The sequence below is a fragment of the Salminus brasiliensis genome, chromosome 19, assembly GCF_030463535.1.
Source record: "Salminus brasiliensis chromosome 19, fSalBra1.hap2, whole genome shotgun sequence".
In the NCBI taxonomy this organism is placed as follows: domain Eukaryota; kingdom Metazoa; phylum Chordata; class Actinopteri; order Characiformes; family Bryconidae; genus Salminus; species Salminus brasiliensis.
In genome coordinates, this window is record NC_132896.1 from 9,314,820 (window position 1) to 9,331,152 (window position 16,333).

Genomic DNA, 16,333 nt, shown 5'->3' on the forward strand with positions numbered 1-16,333 from the left:
TAAAGAAGCACAAACAAGAGATTTTACTTTTATTAAAAGAAACCTTCAACCAGGAAATACACCACTTCCAAACACATCCAAACAGTTCTGCGAGGTATCCTGGTTCTATATACAATATTTGGATATATATGTCCAAATAGTTTATTCCTGAAACATGTTTTCAACTGTTTGTTGACACCTGGAATGCTGATAGCCACAAGTCTTTCAAATGGAAAGTGCTCAAGCAGCTCCATGTGGCAGAGAAGCCTGATCTCTCACATAACGATCCCAATAGAAAAATAAAAATTTCAAAATTTCCATATCAGTAGTTTATAGAGAAATGTGCTTTATATATGACATTACAGATGGAAACATTTTAAACAACCTTTTCCATTCACCAAAACTTACATCATGTTTTTGAAGAACATTATGTTATATAAAGCCTTGTACGGTTTTTATTTTCTGTTGTATTTTTTGCATTTTTGTGTCATTTTTTTCCTTTTTTTTATTTTTCCTTTTTTATGTATTTTTCTCACTTTTTTGTATTCTTAGCATTTTTGCAGGGTTTGTTTTCTAATTTGTTCAGCATTTTTTGTAATTTTTTGCATTTTTTATTTTTGTATTTTCTGCATTTCTTTGTATTTATTTTTGCATTTTTGTTTAATTTAGCATTTTTTTGCACTTTTTAAAAAAATGCTTTAGTTTTTTGCACTTTATGTATTCTTTGCATTTTTTCTGCAATGTATTCTTTGCATACACCCCCTGGACTTCTTTTTCTAGTTTGAGCTCCTGCAGGACATAACTTCATAACTAGAGTCTGGTGGTGAAGAGCTGCTCACCATATTTTCCCAAAGTCACCATGCCGTTTCACAGTTTCGCCAGCTTTAACCAGGTCTTTCACCATTGGGTTTATGAATATGTTGGAGGTGTAAATCGAATAAATAGAGTCAACAATGTTACAAAGCAGCTGTTTTGTTTTAGGCACGTTATTCTCTTTTAGACAACTGTGTTTGAGGTTCACAGTTTCATGTACCAAACTCTCATTACTCAACTATGCCAAGATAAATACAGGTTTCAATTACACAAACGCGAATCTAACTAATTAAAATTATTCATACATTAATTTTTAAATCTTTTTTTATCTTCTATTTTATCTATTTTTTCATCTATTTTAAACTACTCAGAAAGAAATCAGTTGGTGCCTGACACAAATACTGCGCACCAGTATAGATGACCTATCACCCAGCGCTGCACTGTGGTGAGGCTGAGTCAGAAGCAGATTTACCCCCGTTTTGATTTGGTGGACAAGAGATGCAGAAACCTGTTTCATAAGCCTGAAGGGCAAGCGATGTATCTAGTGAAGGAGAGGGAGAGAGAGAGGGAGGGTGAGAGAGATTAAAACAGAATATGATATAAATGACATAGCATGTCTTAGATGCTGTAATCCCTCTCTCTGGCTGACGAAGGCTGAGAGAGGAAATCTCTCCTCTGCTCTCGACTGCTCTGCTCTTCAGCAGCTAGGTGGAGAAGCTGCAGCTCTTCTCCTCTGCTCTGACGCACACACTGCAGTTTAAGAATATCTGAAGCCTGAGGCCTAATTCAATCAAACGACCATAAAACTGCGGCTACTGTTCAATTCCGGCCCTTTGTGGAAACTTCCATTGCATTAGGTGAGAAATAAACCCTGCTTACTGTTACCTTTCTGTTGGCACATATTTGGCATGATAGAGTTTCTGTGACCACGGGATCGAATCAAGCGTCCAGGGTTTGAGGTGTCCTGGTGTGTTCGGGAGGTGACAGTCTCTGTGATCCTGTGACCTTTAACCTTTTGGTTCCAGAAAAAGATTATGGCATGCGCAGACTCTCTCTCTCTCATCGGACAGAACGCCTCCATATGACATTTAAGGGCCACTCTCTTTCCTTGTCTTTCCTTTCTCTCTCTCTCTCTTTTGAAACACTGTCTCTCTTTCCTCTGTCTGTTTTCTTGTTGTTTCTCTTTTCTGTTTTCTTCCCCTTTTTTTTCTGTCCACCTTTTTCTTTCTCTGTGCCCCCCCCCCCCCCCCTCCACCTTTTGGTCAGTCCACTGCAGCAGCAAGTGGTCTGTTGACATACAGTATAGTACACATAGTTTACAGTAGTGTCATAGCAAAAACACCACGTTTTAGTATATAATGAAATTCAATTCCAAGCTATGTGGCTTTGAAACAACATGGAAATACATGTACATTCACACACACACACACACATACACTCACACATGCAGGCTAATTTTTGGAGCATTACTAAGGGTCCCAGCGCTGGGCGGCTGACAGATGTTCCTAAACTCAGAACCCAGCTCCAGTTTCAGCACCACAAACCCAGCCTACAAACAAATCACTGCTGCAAACTAGTCTCCACAGAGAGAGAGAGAGCGAGAGAGCGAGAGAGGTGTGAGAGAGCGAGAGAGAAAAAAAGAGAAAGAAATCAACAAAGAGATCAAGAAAGAGCGACAGAGAGACAGAGAGAGGAGAGAGAGTGAGAGAGACAGAGAGAGAGAAAAAAAATCAAGAGAGCGAAAGCTAAGAGAGAGAGAGAGCAAGAGCTTCTGCAATATTGTACTCATTACAGTCATGCCAATAAAGCTGCTTTGAATGTTGAATCTTTTGTGAGAAAGGAGAGTGAATGAGAGAGAGCTCTAATTAAAAGAGAGCGAGAGAGTGAGACACAAAGAGAGAAATAGAGAGAAGGGGAAAAAGGAGAGGTGGGAGAAAGAGAGTGATTTATGATTTTGGCCTAATGCATGAAAGAGAGAGCTTATGCGAGAGAGGCAGAAAAGGTAGTGAGACAGATAGACAGACAGACAGAGACAGAACGTGGGACAGAAATAAAGAGTGTGAATTATTATTCTGGCACAAAACATAAAAGCGCGATGAAGATAAAGTTGTGTGACAATTCATAAGAGAGGAATGACAGCAAGTTTTTACACTGCTGCTTTTCATCCACACCCTCTTAAGAAGAGAAAACTGTGTGTGTGTGTGTGTGTGTGTGTGTGCGTGAGAGAGTAAGTTCCAGTGCTGTCAGCAGAACAGTGCGCTCTTAAGAATGATCAATTCTCCTTAATTACTTTCAGTCAACCTGCCACTCTGCCCCCCTCTCTCTGTACTGTACACATAGCAGCCCTCACACACATCCTGCACGCTAAAGAGCAACACACACACACACACACACACATACCAACAGAGTACCTTGTAGAGTGTAGACTCACTCAGTTCAAACAAGCTGACACCACAGCAACCTAATCATCTCCAGCAGAATCAAAGACATCCGGTAACATTTAATAAGCCTGTTTATCTGCTTCTGCCACTACAGCAGCGAGTGAGACAGCGAGCCTTGGTTAGCCAGAACACGCTCCGCTAGCTAGCTAACCTATCTAATTCATGGCCTGCCACATTCCGACTCCAGCTCTGTGGTCAATCAATGATTAATGTAGATGCAGGTCTCCGCAGACTGGTAGTGGTGGCAGGAAGGTGGGATTTTAGCAGTTTGACCATAGGTATGCGTAGATGCAGGTACATGTAGACCAACAGTGGTGGTAAGAAGGCAGGACTTAAGCAGTTTGACCAATGGTTGATGTAGATGCAGATTTACGTAGACTAATAGAGGCAGCAGGAAGGCGGGACTTAAGCAGTTTGACCAATGGTTGATGTAGGAACATGGAGACCAACAGTGGCGGTAAGAAGGTGGGACTTCTGGGGCATTGTTTTACCAATTTGGCTGATGTAGATGCAGGTACAGGTAGACTTATGGTGACCGCAGGAAGGCAGGATATAAGCAGTTTGACCTATGGTTGATGTAGATACAGGTACGCATAGACTAAAAGTGGCAGCAGGAAGGTGGGACTAAGCAGTTTCCCCATTGGTTGATATAGATGCAATAGTGGTGGTGAGTAGGCAGGACTTAAACAGGCGTGTTTAAAGCTATAGAAACAAACACTGTTGCAAAATCCCAGATATTCTACATTTGGGGCGTTGATTCCACACAGAAGCATAAATCAGCCTTTATGGTCAAATTGAGCATTATAAATATGATTTAAAGGTACAGCACCTTGTTTCATAATGAGACATACTGACGATGTACTCTTGGGGGTGTATTGTAATACAGCTTCATCTGGCTCTTTTTTCAGGTTTAAAAGGGGAGATGTGAAGTGTCATGTCACACCCATTTCTGAACACGTTCTACTGCTGAAGACGACATGTTTGTTCACCTGATCCCTTACTCGTTCACCTCAGCTAATAAAGATTTGAGGCCCTTAAAATGACGATGGGGATTTCTCCAAGGTCAAATGGATGAGGGCATGTTAAATTCAGTATTGAGTTGTAGCCTGAAAATGACAAGTTAGCCATTTTAGGCTGAGTGTAGGCTTACTATTCAAATCTCTATCTGTTTCATCTGTATCGTACCATCAGTTACCATCAATACTCATCAGTCATTTTCAACGTATTTCCCTGTACTGTAAAAGAACGGAAAACCCATTGACTTGAAACACAATTATAATAGAGGTTAATGGATCGTCACTGGCTTCAGCACCTGCCCACTGGCTTCTATTATAAGTGTTTTTTAAGTCAATGGATTTTCTGATCTTTTACTAAGTACAGGGACCACACCAAAATTACTGTCTTTGGTAACTGACTGTAGGCTGCAGATGCAGCAGAATGAGATTAGGTTGAAAACTGCTAGAGTATTCATATAAGACTTATTATCCAATAACTACCCATAACTACCATGAATTACCTCCAAAGCAACCACTGTGTAATTCAGTGAGGAATGGAGGTCTGCTCCAACCAGCAGGTCTTTAGAAGATAAGGGTTAACCAGTCCTGCATGGATCCTGAGAGGATCATGTGGTAAATGTGCTACTTTCACTGTTCGGTCTATGGCTTTTCAAGGGGCTCAAATCTCAGCTGTGCTATGTGCTCAGTGTGCCCAGGATATTTCCCCCTTTCCATAAGAAGTGTCCCAGGCACCAACTTGCCTACACAGTCTGCTCTGTTTGGGTGCATTTACTAATACCGCATAGTCAGAGGCTTGAAAAGGTGCGACTGCAGGCTTCATAGGCTGCCTTCAGGTCTACAGTTCGTGTCGTAACACATTCTGAGAGGTACCATCACAAGCTCACTGAAACCTAGCAGTAAATAGGAAGGCTATTGTCCATTGCACGGTTTCGTGTCGTATTCTCCACTGGCTCTTCCCCACCCCCACCCTCACCCGTCAAGCCTTGATCTCGCCCACTCATGCTTTCTTTAGGCCCAACTCCTTATTGATCGTATTAAAACAAGGCACTATTTCCTTAGGGATGTTGAGAGGACTGTGCTATGCGGTGGATGACTAACAAGATAGACAAAGTGAGACAGAAGAGTCCCAGAGCAGTGGGGGGGGGGGGGGGTGGATTGGGACTGATACAGCAATACGGGCCATCTTAATCAGCCACTCTGAGCTAGGGATTATTCTTACAGATAAGAGTCTGGGCTTCACCACTAGCAAATGAAAGCCTTACCACACAGCTAATTAGACCCACCAAAGATTTAGCATCTGGAATCAGCAGAAGCACTGCGCCCAGACTGCAGATTGATGGCTAAGAAGGTAAGGTCAATCCAGCTCTGCAGAAACCAGAGGAGCGACAGTGGGCCTGGATGAAAACTCTACTATTTTTCAAAGTAATCTGCACTACACTTAGTTAACATGAGCAATAATTTGGCACATTTTCCTGACTTTTGGTGGAGTATTTGTTTAACATCTACATGAATGGAAAATCATTAGGGAACGGGTATCGGCTATTTTAATCATAATCCAGTTTAGAGCCTTTGTTTTAACCATGGTGTTCAGAGCGCCATCTGGTGCCCTCAGAAGGTAAATAAAGGAGTTTAGAGTCTGCAGTAAAGAGCTAGTTTACAGTGGAACATAAAAACATGTTTTTAAACCAGCACAGAAGAGCGCATTCAGAACCAAGGGGGGGCTAACGATAATGCTAAGGCCAATGGTAGTAGTCCACAAACAACAGGTATAATTCCAGAGTGCTTACCACTACACACACATACACACTAAGTAAGGATGAGCTAAAACATGATACTGGTTACTATGTTCCCCAGCCTGCTTCATAGTGGGATTACATGGTGAGATGGGATTACATGGGTAACGATGGATTATGAAGAACAAGAATTTTATCTTTTCAATTGTTCAAAGGGGAATTACACCCATTTTGTGTGGCATGCTGCAATCTGGAGAAAGTTACCTCATCAAAATTGTTCACAATGATGGAAGTTTAATGCCTCTAAAAGCCACTTAAAAACTAAAGGTTGTTCATGACACGGTTACAAATACACTGCCTGGTGTTTGCTGCATTGCTTTACAAATAGCCTTTTCTAAAGGTTTTGGCTTTCAATGCATTTCCCAAACACATTCAAGGCAGAGATATACGTGCATTATGTTCTAAGGCCCTAAAATATTCCCTAAAGAAAAATACCATTATCATTATTTACAATGAACAGCATTCCACACAACATTTAGAAGGTTTTCTATCATGTTTAGGTTAACGTGTGATTTTAAGTAGTAAGTAGTAAAATGTTTTTTTTTACATATATTTTGTAGACATCATGACCCATGTTCCCCTCACCAACACTGCAAAGAAATCAGAGTCTGTAGATTTCCCTACAATGCACCACATCTCACCAAAGCACTGCAAATGACATCTCAGCTAATTAATCATGCAGTGATTTAAAAGACAAATGGCTGGAATTTCCCTTTAACATGACCAGGCACATGTACTAACCTTAATGTACCAAGTAAGACGTTACAGAGAGAAGCTCTGACCAGAGAGGCATCCCAACGTGATAAGGTAGCCTACAGCACTGTAATATCCATATATGCTGTTCTCGCAGGTCACTTCCACACAGACTTCCACCTCTACACCTCATCCTCGCTTTCCTTCTTTGTCTCAAACCGCACACAGTCTGCAGTCTGATCGCCTGTTTGACCCACTAACCCTTTTCAGTCTCGAGACGACGCAGGCAACCCCACACGCATGCACACACATATTACGCACACATTACGCACAGTCACCCCTCACACAGCGCACTCTGTTATAGCCTGTGCGCAAATCAGCACGGCTCAGTGTACCTTAGGAAACATGGGAGTGATAAATTGACGGTTAGAACTGCATCGAGGGCAGGCTCAGCCGAGGCAGGGCCTTCATTCATTCTTTCTTTTCTTTTTTGTTCACTTCTGACACATCCGTAGACTAACAGGCGAGTGTGAACTAGCCAGCCGTGTTAAATCACCCCGTTCTGTCACATCCACTGCTTTCAAGGTCAAACGTCGTGTTGGATCGTCGTCGTATCACTTACAACGCCTTCACTTAAATCATTCTCAGGGATAAATCTGATTAAGCTCATCCTCTACAGTCGCTGTGTCGGTGGAGGAGGCCCTCCTCGCGCGAGAGAGACACAGAAAGAGAGAGAGAGAGAGAGAGAGAGAGAGAGAGAGAGGCTGACTCTTCAGGCGTCTGGTGTCTGGTCTGGCGCTGCCATGTCTGCGCGTCTGACGCCTTTATTTCGGCTAAATCAAGAGAGAGACGCGCGTGTAGCTTAGCTATTAGCACGCGCGCTGCTCCCCCTCACAATGCACTGCTAACCAAACCCCCAAACCCCGAACAATGGACGCGTTTGGAGCGACCCCAGCTCTAAAACACTACAGCTGCTGTACAAAAGTATCCAGACACCCCTTGACTATAAATGTAGGGTGAACACAGCTACTTTCAAAGGAACCCTAGCTGGGCTAGGACACGCAAGCCTCAGTATGGTATCAAAACACTGTAGCTTAGATCTATGTAGCATAAACGAAGCAAGGGGCTTTTATTTCATATTGAAAATAGACGGAATCTGTCTAGGTCCTCTAGTGGGGAGCCAGTTCTGTCTTTCTGGTCGTTTGAGCTTCACATTAGAGGACATCTTTACTTTCATTTTCTGTGCACGCAACCATATACCAGGGTTTGTTGGCATACAAGTCTTAACAGCTAGGGTGTCTCTTAAAGTACATGCATTGCTGTTACAGGCACACACACGCAAAACAGCTTGTATAATCTCTGATACAGAATTGCCAGTAGAATAAGTGCAGGCACATATGAGCCTGAGGTCAGCATATCCAGAGCCAAGCATCAGCTAGTGGGGTATGAAGCCCCCCCGGGCACTGAGGCCGTGGAGCAGAGGAACATCACTAGAGTGATGGATGTATGGGTTAAGGCGGCGTTTGTGATCCAGAACTAATTGTCCAGCATCAGTACCTGACCTTGCCGATGGTCTTGCGTGTGCTGAAGGCACAACATCTAACAACATCTAGCAAGGCCTTCAAGAGTGGAGGATATTACTGAAGCACAAGAAAAAAATTGGGGGGTTATCCTCTATGAATTTCCTCGATTTCTGAAGAAACGTTGGATGGGCAGATGTCTACAAACTTTTGGACATGTGCTTGAGGCTCATAACAGTGATCTTGTCACAAGTTATCTGGCTAAATGTAGGTTGTGGCCATCAGGTGAGTGACCGAATTCAAAATTCAAATGTAAAACACCAACATTTAGTTGTAAGGTGACCTGGTGACCAAAACCCAGCATCTTAATAATGTCAATTACAAGATTTCTGTCTAACGCTTGTCTAACGTCTGTACAACTTTGAGTTTTGACACCAACCCGATTTTCATACTAAAATGCAACGTCTGTCCAGCGTTAGAGTCCAACGTCCTTCTGACTTCAACCATCTGACCTCCGGTGCCTGCTGGAGTGTAGCATGCTGGAAACCATACTGCTGCTGTTTTGACTGGGACGAGTTTGAAGCCCACCTAAAATGAGGGGGTTTTGCCGCACACACCTGCTCAGAACCGCTCATCTGGGGCTTTGCCTAGAACAGCAGGCACTTTGACATGCCTATTTGTGTTTGAGTGTGTGTGTGTGTGTGTGTGTGTGTGAGAGAGAGAGAGAGAGACTCTCACAGACAGAAAGACAGACAGACATGCAGACGCACACAGGGAGCCGTTGTGTTAAGCATGGTGGAGTAAACCGCTCTGAGCCTCAGCCACGTTAGGCCGCCCTCCCCGCACGGTAACCATGGCAACAGCATGGTTGGGGGACCCTCTATGCTGCTGCTGCTACTGCTGCCTCCTCTAGTCGCTGCTGCTTTTCTCTCCCCCCCCCCCCCCCTAAAAAAAACAGAGCATGGGATCCTTTTAAAGACCACCTTGTCCCCCATGTAAATCATCACGGTTTGCTGCTCGAGCGCCAGCAGGGAGGGGAAGAAAAAGGGGTCTAAAAACGGCCCAGCACGACCCCTGAGTCGAGCGCACGTTGCATATTGATTGCAGTGCATTGACACAAGCAGTCCGAGGAAGACAGGGGTATAAAGAGAAAGAGAAAGGGGGGGGGGGGGGGGGGCTGCCGGTACAGAAAACACTGGCTAAAGCCTAGCATGCTACTGCGATGCCACATGAGCGCGAGGACGCGGGGGTAGAATAGAGCGCAATGGAAACCCCAAGAATGCAACGAGATGCAACGAATCCCTCCATGCACTGCTGATGAACCCCGTTTGTTTGGTGGGCGATGCATCTGCCCGAATGTCTCACGAGGAGAGGGAGGCGCAACGCAACACTCACGCGTGCATGTGTGTCATTGTGCTCACCTGCAAACGAGCCTCGCGTCCAGTGATCAGAATCGTCCTTTTCCCCCGCTTTCGCAGCAGCAGCGGCAGCAGCAGTAGTCCGCGCGCTCCCTCCCACCAGCGCGCGTTCAAGGCTCACGCAGCAGCAGGTCCGCCCGGCGCGAGGCGGTAGTCCCGACTAGCTGCGCCTGGGTGATGGGGGACTGTGCGTGTGTGTGCGTGCGTGCGCGCGCGCGTATGTGTGTGTGTGTGTGCGCGCGAGTGTATTTGTGCGCGGGCGCTGCATGAGGGTAAACGCAGTGCCTGCGAGAACCTCGCGCGGTCCTCGGCCCTGTTGCTCTCAGTCTTTTTGCAGCATCAATTATACATTACACAGCGCGCGGGGGTAAGGGAGTGTTTATGCTTTTTTAGATTGTGCAACTCATTTGAGAGCGAGCGTCGAAAAACACAGTGAGGAAGAGGAAGAACGTTACAAAGAGGGGGGGGGGGGCAACTCTTCATCAGTTGCACCTAATACACGTTATGTAGTCAGTGTGTGTATGTGTGTGTGTGTGTGTGTGTGTGTGTGTGTGTGTATGTGTGTGCTCCACAGAGGAACCGCCTTGGTAACGGAGATACAGACAGTAATTACTGTTACCTTGGAAATAATGAAGCTGGCAAAGCTGTCAGTCTGGCTGTCAGTCTGAAGATGCCTGAGGTGCACCTTGATCCACAGCTGTAACACATGAGTGGTGTGTGATGCAGAACACAGCTTGGAGCTCAGTGTTTGAGCACCACAGCATTACATCTCCTGATAATGATGCTTCAGAACAACTTCAGGTGTCGGAAATGTATTTTTGGAGCAATCTGCCTTTGATTCCTTTAAGAAGGAACCTAAATGCGCTTTGCTACCAGAGAAAGGTACGGGTTGTAATAATTATATACAAAAAATAAACATAAATTCAATGCAATACAAATGAACCCTGCAGTGAAATGGAGCTGTATTACTGCCAACAAAAGGGTGAATAAAATAATATTAATGTGTAGTCATGTGACACACACACATACACACACACACACAGTAACTGTGTTACCATGTTACATTTCTCCAAAAACTATGTAGTAGTGTCCCACTCTCCCCTATTCCTTTTCAGAACCTTTCAGTCAATGGTCACAAGCCGTGACTTAAGGATGCTTATCAGTTGCTCATCAGGCCTCGCTCAGAAGAAGGCTTTTTGCTTATGGACTGCAGTGGCCATGTTGGTGTGTAAGGTGGACCGATAGAGGAAGCTAAAAGAGTGAAAGAAAGAATATGAGAAGAGGGAAAAAGCCAGGAAGGCCAAAGTAGACCCCCAAAAGCTGGGGGGCTTGGCCATGTCAATCTCAATCACTTATTCATTAGGCCTCCTCCCTCTGTCTATCTGTCCATCCCTAGGGACATGAGCTGGATGGTGCGAGGGGCGGGGAAAGATGAGGGATGTGGTGGTCTGGCGTCTGATGGGCGTTGCGTGTTGGGTGTGATGGAGAAAGGAGGAACGTAGGAATAGGTGATAAAGTGGGGGAGGGTGGAGAGGAGGTGTGATGGGTGTAGGCTGTGTTCTGATAGAGGGCTAGAGGGGGGTAGGGGTGAGAAACGAGGTGTGGTGTGAGTAGATTTAAGTGGATGGAAAATACAGTGGAATCATGAATAGACGGACGGGTGGGTGTGTTGAGAGGATAAATGGATGGACAGGTCTTACAGCAACATGAGAATGAAACTGCGGAGCAATAACTGTTTATAAGAAGTGTAAATGTGGTGTCATGGTGCATAGAACTGATGGATGGTTGGATGAGTGAATTGATCAATTGGCAGATGTAGGAGTGATTAATGCACAGTCATTTTATAAAGCTTAAAGTACTGAGGGGTAAATGGTAAAGCATTTGGGTGATGAATGGACAGAAAAAGGAATGGAATAAACATGGCAAAAGGATGGATGGATAGATGGATGGACGGAAGGATGGGAGGATGGATGGATGAAACTATGGAGCTATAACTGTTTATAAGAAGTGACAATGTGGTGTTATGGTGGGTATGGTGGGGAACTGGTTGATAGCTTGAAGAACAAGGCAGTCAGCTGGCAGATGTGGTATTGATACATTCTGGAGTACTGGAGGTAAATAATCCATTGGTGTTCAGGAGAAGAATAGAGAGAGGGCAGAATGAACAGTGGTGGGTGGATAACTCTTGATCACATCTCTTGACAGATGTTAAACCGTCAAGAGAATGAAACTGTAGCTATAACTATTTATTAGAGGTGTAAATCTGGTGCCATGATGTGCAGAACTGATTGATAGTGGAATGAATGACTTGGCAGATATAGGAGTGATGAATGTGCAGTCATTTGAAGAAGCTTAAAGTACTGAGGGGTGACCAGTCAAGTGTTTGTGTGATAAATGGACTGAAGGAGGGATGGAATAGAACATGGCAAAAGGATGGATGGATGGATAAATAAATAAATATATATTTAACTATTTTAGAAGCAAATATGTGGTGGGTAGAACTGAATCGGTGGAGGAACAAATGTGTGTATGGATGGAAAGATGGATGTACCAGTGAAAGTAACTGTACATACTGGGGGTGCTGTAAGTAATGGGGGCAAATGGAGAGATCAGAATGAAATGATCAATGGAGAATGGATAGATAGATGAATAGCTGGATGGACAGATGGCAGGATATTGATTGGCAGTTACATTGTTTTAAAAAGGGTTCTTCAAGGGTTCCTCTGTAAAGGAAATTGTTCCAAACCATGGCAACCCAAAAATCCACTACACAGACAAAAGTACTGGGACACCTGCTCATTCATTGTTTACTCCGAAATCAGGGGCAGTAAAAAAAGAGCTTATCCTGCTTTTGCTGAAGTAATAGTCTTCACTGTCCCAGTAAGGCTTTCTGCTAGAGTGTAGAGCATTGCTGTGAAGATTTGATTGCATTCAGCGATAAGAGTATTAGTGAGGCCCGTATGTTGGATGATTACCACCTTACCTCTTCCCCATCTCCCCAGCTCATCCCCAACAAAAGTATTAGATAGATCACCATCATTCCTAAAACTGGCATTAGGCATGGCACCAATAGGTTCATGCTTATCGGCTCCAGCGGGTCCTATTCTATTGGCAATACTTCTCTACAGGGACTAGATATGTGTGTGTGTATGCGACTGCACATCTGCGTCAGCAATGGGTGCATCTTAAAGTAGCTAAATGCATTCATTAGAATGGGTGTCCACAAACATGTGGACATGTTGTGCAGCATTTTGATGCCTAAATGGTTCTTTGCCTAGTTAAAGAGTTATTTATCATAGGTTGAAAAACGTATGTAGATTTTTTACAGTTATAAAGGTTCCTTTTTTTGCTTAGACCGTAGGAGTGATGAATGCACACTCATTTTAAGAAGCTCTGAGGGTCAAACGAAAATGAAGTAGGATTGGAATAGTGAATGGCTGGCTGGCTGGATGGATGGATGGTCGAGTGGATAGAGAGGTACAGTATAATCGTTTTTCAGAAGTGACACTGTGGTGTTATGATGGGTAGAACTTATTGATAGTTCAGTGACCAAAGCAATCGACTGGCAGATGTGGTGGTGATGGATGTACAATTGAAAGAAAGTGAGGACTAAAGAAAGAGGACTAAACAGTGCATCAGTGTCCCAGAGATGAATAGTGAGAGATCAGAATGGAATGAACAATGGTGCATAGATGGATAGATGGGCGGGCAACTGCAGGGAAGAAGAAGATGCAACAGAACTGACATATGGTGGGGGGTTAAGCAAGCATCTCTGTAGAGGGCTTGAGGGCAGGACAGAGGCTGGAGAAGAGAGAGAGAGAGAGAGAGAGAACCACTAGGAACTTGGGTAAATGGAAGCAGTAATGGGACAGCACAGATGGAAAGTGATTGCTCATGTGCATTCAGTCTAGGAGCGAAAGCTTTGGTATCGGAGCTAGGATCTCTATGAGCTTGTCTGAGGGCTGGACATTTCAGTGTAAAAGTGCTGATCTAGGATCCGCTTCCCTTTGATATAATGGTGTTTATTAGGATATTAAAGGCTTACGCTGGTTCTATGTCAGCTCTTACTTGGGAAGTCAGATGCGTATCACCTCTAATGTTCTGCATTCTCTATACAGCTAGGGTTCTAGAGAGTGATGCTAGTAGAAGAGGCACTTTTAGTTCAAAGGAAGGCCTTAAATGGATGCTTCTTTGAAGATCTTAGAAATGTGAGATGTGTAAGCTTCAGGAACATTGGATATTCAATCTTCACATTACATAGAGGTTTCCTCAACAATCAGTTCTTCCAATAACCATATAATTATAAACAACCAATACCAAACCATTGAAAAGGTTCTGTGGAGAACAAAAGTGGTTCTTCTATGCAATCTCTCCAGAGAACCCTTTTTTATACCTCACACATATACAGAGATGCAGGCTCTAACAGTAAGAAATGCTGAAGGGAGGGGGATGTTGGGGGAGCTGGTTAGCAGTGGGGTTTTTTATCTTAATGTGGGGGGAGGGAGGCAGACTGAAGGACTAGAGGCTGTGGGCGAGGCCCATGGGGATGGTCCTGCTTAGAGATTCAGCCATCATGGAGTTGACTCACACCCAGAATGCAGCAGGACTTGGGGATATGAGCCTAAAATGATGTCTGTGTGTTTATGGGGGTGCGTGTGATGGAATTGGGAGCCAGAGGGGGAAACAATCCAGCAGTAGGATTGGATGAGTGAATGGCAGGACAGTCCAGTGAGCCCTAAGGCCAGCTTGGCATTGGGCTTGGAGTGACTAGAGCGGAAAAGGAATAAGAAGGGTAGGGCAGTCCTGGGTACGGGAGGGTTGGGGAATTGGGCTGTGCTGGTGTGGATTCTGTCGGATGGACGGATGAAGGTACAAGCTGGCCTGCATTCATCTTCGCAGGGGGATGAAAAGAAGAAAGGAGAGAGGAGAGAGAAAGAGAGAGAGGATGGTGGCTAATGGGGGGAGGGGAGACTGGTCATATTGAATGGTCTTCGCTCATAGCTCAGACACCGGTCATGCACTAACCTTTGACTGTGTACAGACAGGATAATAATGTGCTCGACAAGCTTCAGTGTGTGTGTACATGTGTGTCTTTGTGTTGTTGCTAAGGTTACGAAACGTACAGGAGATGGACAAAATGAATGCTAACACAATATAAAGTGGGTGTGTCTTTATACTGTGTATCATCTCTGAAAATCACAGAATCACAGATTATCTATCTCTGAAATAAAAGAAAACCTTCTTCTGCTGAAATCACAAGTTTTTTTGGGGGTACAGCCAATTAGGCCTAGCACTAGCAGGGGTAAGGACTTAACACGTGTCTCCTCTGAAACATGCAAAGCCAGCCACCACCTCTTTTGGAACTGCCGCTGATGCAGCATCACCAGGCATCCAACACACTTGGAGGAAAGCACGGGGTCCCCAGCAGAATTGTGCAAGAATTGGGATTTCCTGCTCCTGGGCTCCACCTCCTGGACAATTTGAGAGATTCAGGATTGTCACTGAAAGTAAGAGAAGCATGTGGACAGAGGCGGTAGAGTAATATCACAGGTTTATACACAAATATAACTCAAGATAAGTCATTCTTACTTCTCCTAAGTATCTTGGTGCTAGATACCCCACAGTACCTTCAGAGGTCTCATAGAGTCCATGTCTGGGTGGGTCAGAGCATGTGGCCAACACCATTTAATCATTCGCAAACATTTTATAAAGAACAGCTGGCTTTTTCAAGCCATAAGAAATACATTAAGAAATTACGAGTTTCTGATACAATAACAATGCTTTATCAAACTATCCGGGCCAGACAATGACATAGAATAATGAAGTATATATATGGGCTCAGGGCATATTCATAGTTCTGCAAGTCGTGGTACAAAAGCCGTTCTGTTCACAGTGAATCTAATAAGACGTTAGGAAATGAAAACCCTTTTGTGGTTTAAATATCTCCACACTCAGACCCACATTATTCTTATAATGAGCCATGACAGTAATGCCACATCGAAAGGTCAGGCAACTTAGCAGCAATGGAGGAAGGAGACCAAACAAAGGCAGCGACTCCTTAGCATTCATACAGCTACTGCTGTACTCATAAAAGGCCAGATTAAACAATGCAGTTGTTGGCATGTGTGTGTTTGTGAGTGTGTGTGTGTGTGTGTGTGTGTGTGTGTGTGTAAAATTGTGCTTAATTGTGACTGTGCACTCACAGTCAGTGTGCACATGCTTATGTGCTGAATTGGGTGCACTATGTGTGTGTGTGTGTGTGCATACAAGCATGCATAGGTGTGTGCACTGGAGTCTCCCAGACTGCTGACTGTGCTGGAATACGACAAAGAAATTCTACAAAAATTGATCTCTCAGCTTTGTGTCTACTAGACACCTTTGCAACCGCAGACGTGTGTATTTACCTATAAACCCCACACTGTAGACTCAGGTATAGACAGTATGTTGGCATAGATTTATAGATGAATAACTAGATTTTCTATTAAATGTATTTGCTTAATGATGCTCAGCCCTCACATTACATTAAACACCAGAACTCTTTAAAGGCTGTCACACAAAAAAATCTTGATAAATGGACCAATAGAAACGCTCCAAAATGACTTGGAAAAAAGTCTTTTTACATTGACTCCTATTCAATGTAAAAAGAAATGGCAAGTGACC

At 44.0% G+C, this 16,333-nt stretch overlaps 1 protein-coding gene across 1 annotated transcript in view; it reads right to left on the bottom strand.

The window, feature by feature from the left end:
- Nucleotides 1–9,962, bottom strand: part of psd2 (pleckstrin and Sec7 domain containing 2) — a 45,914-nt gene extending 35,952 nt beyond the window's left edge. The window contains exon 1 of the mRNA XM_072663376.1: nt 9,677–9,962. The gene's annotated coding sequence lies outside the window, so the exon portion shown is untranslated. The remainder of the gene's footprint in view (nt 1–9,676) is intronic.
- Nucleotides 9,963–16,333: the final 6,371 nt, after the last annotated feature.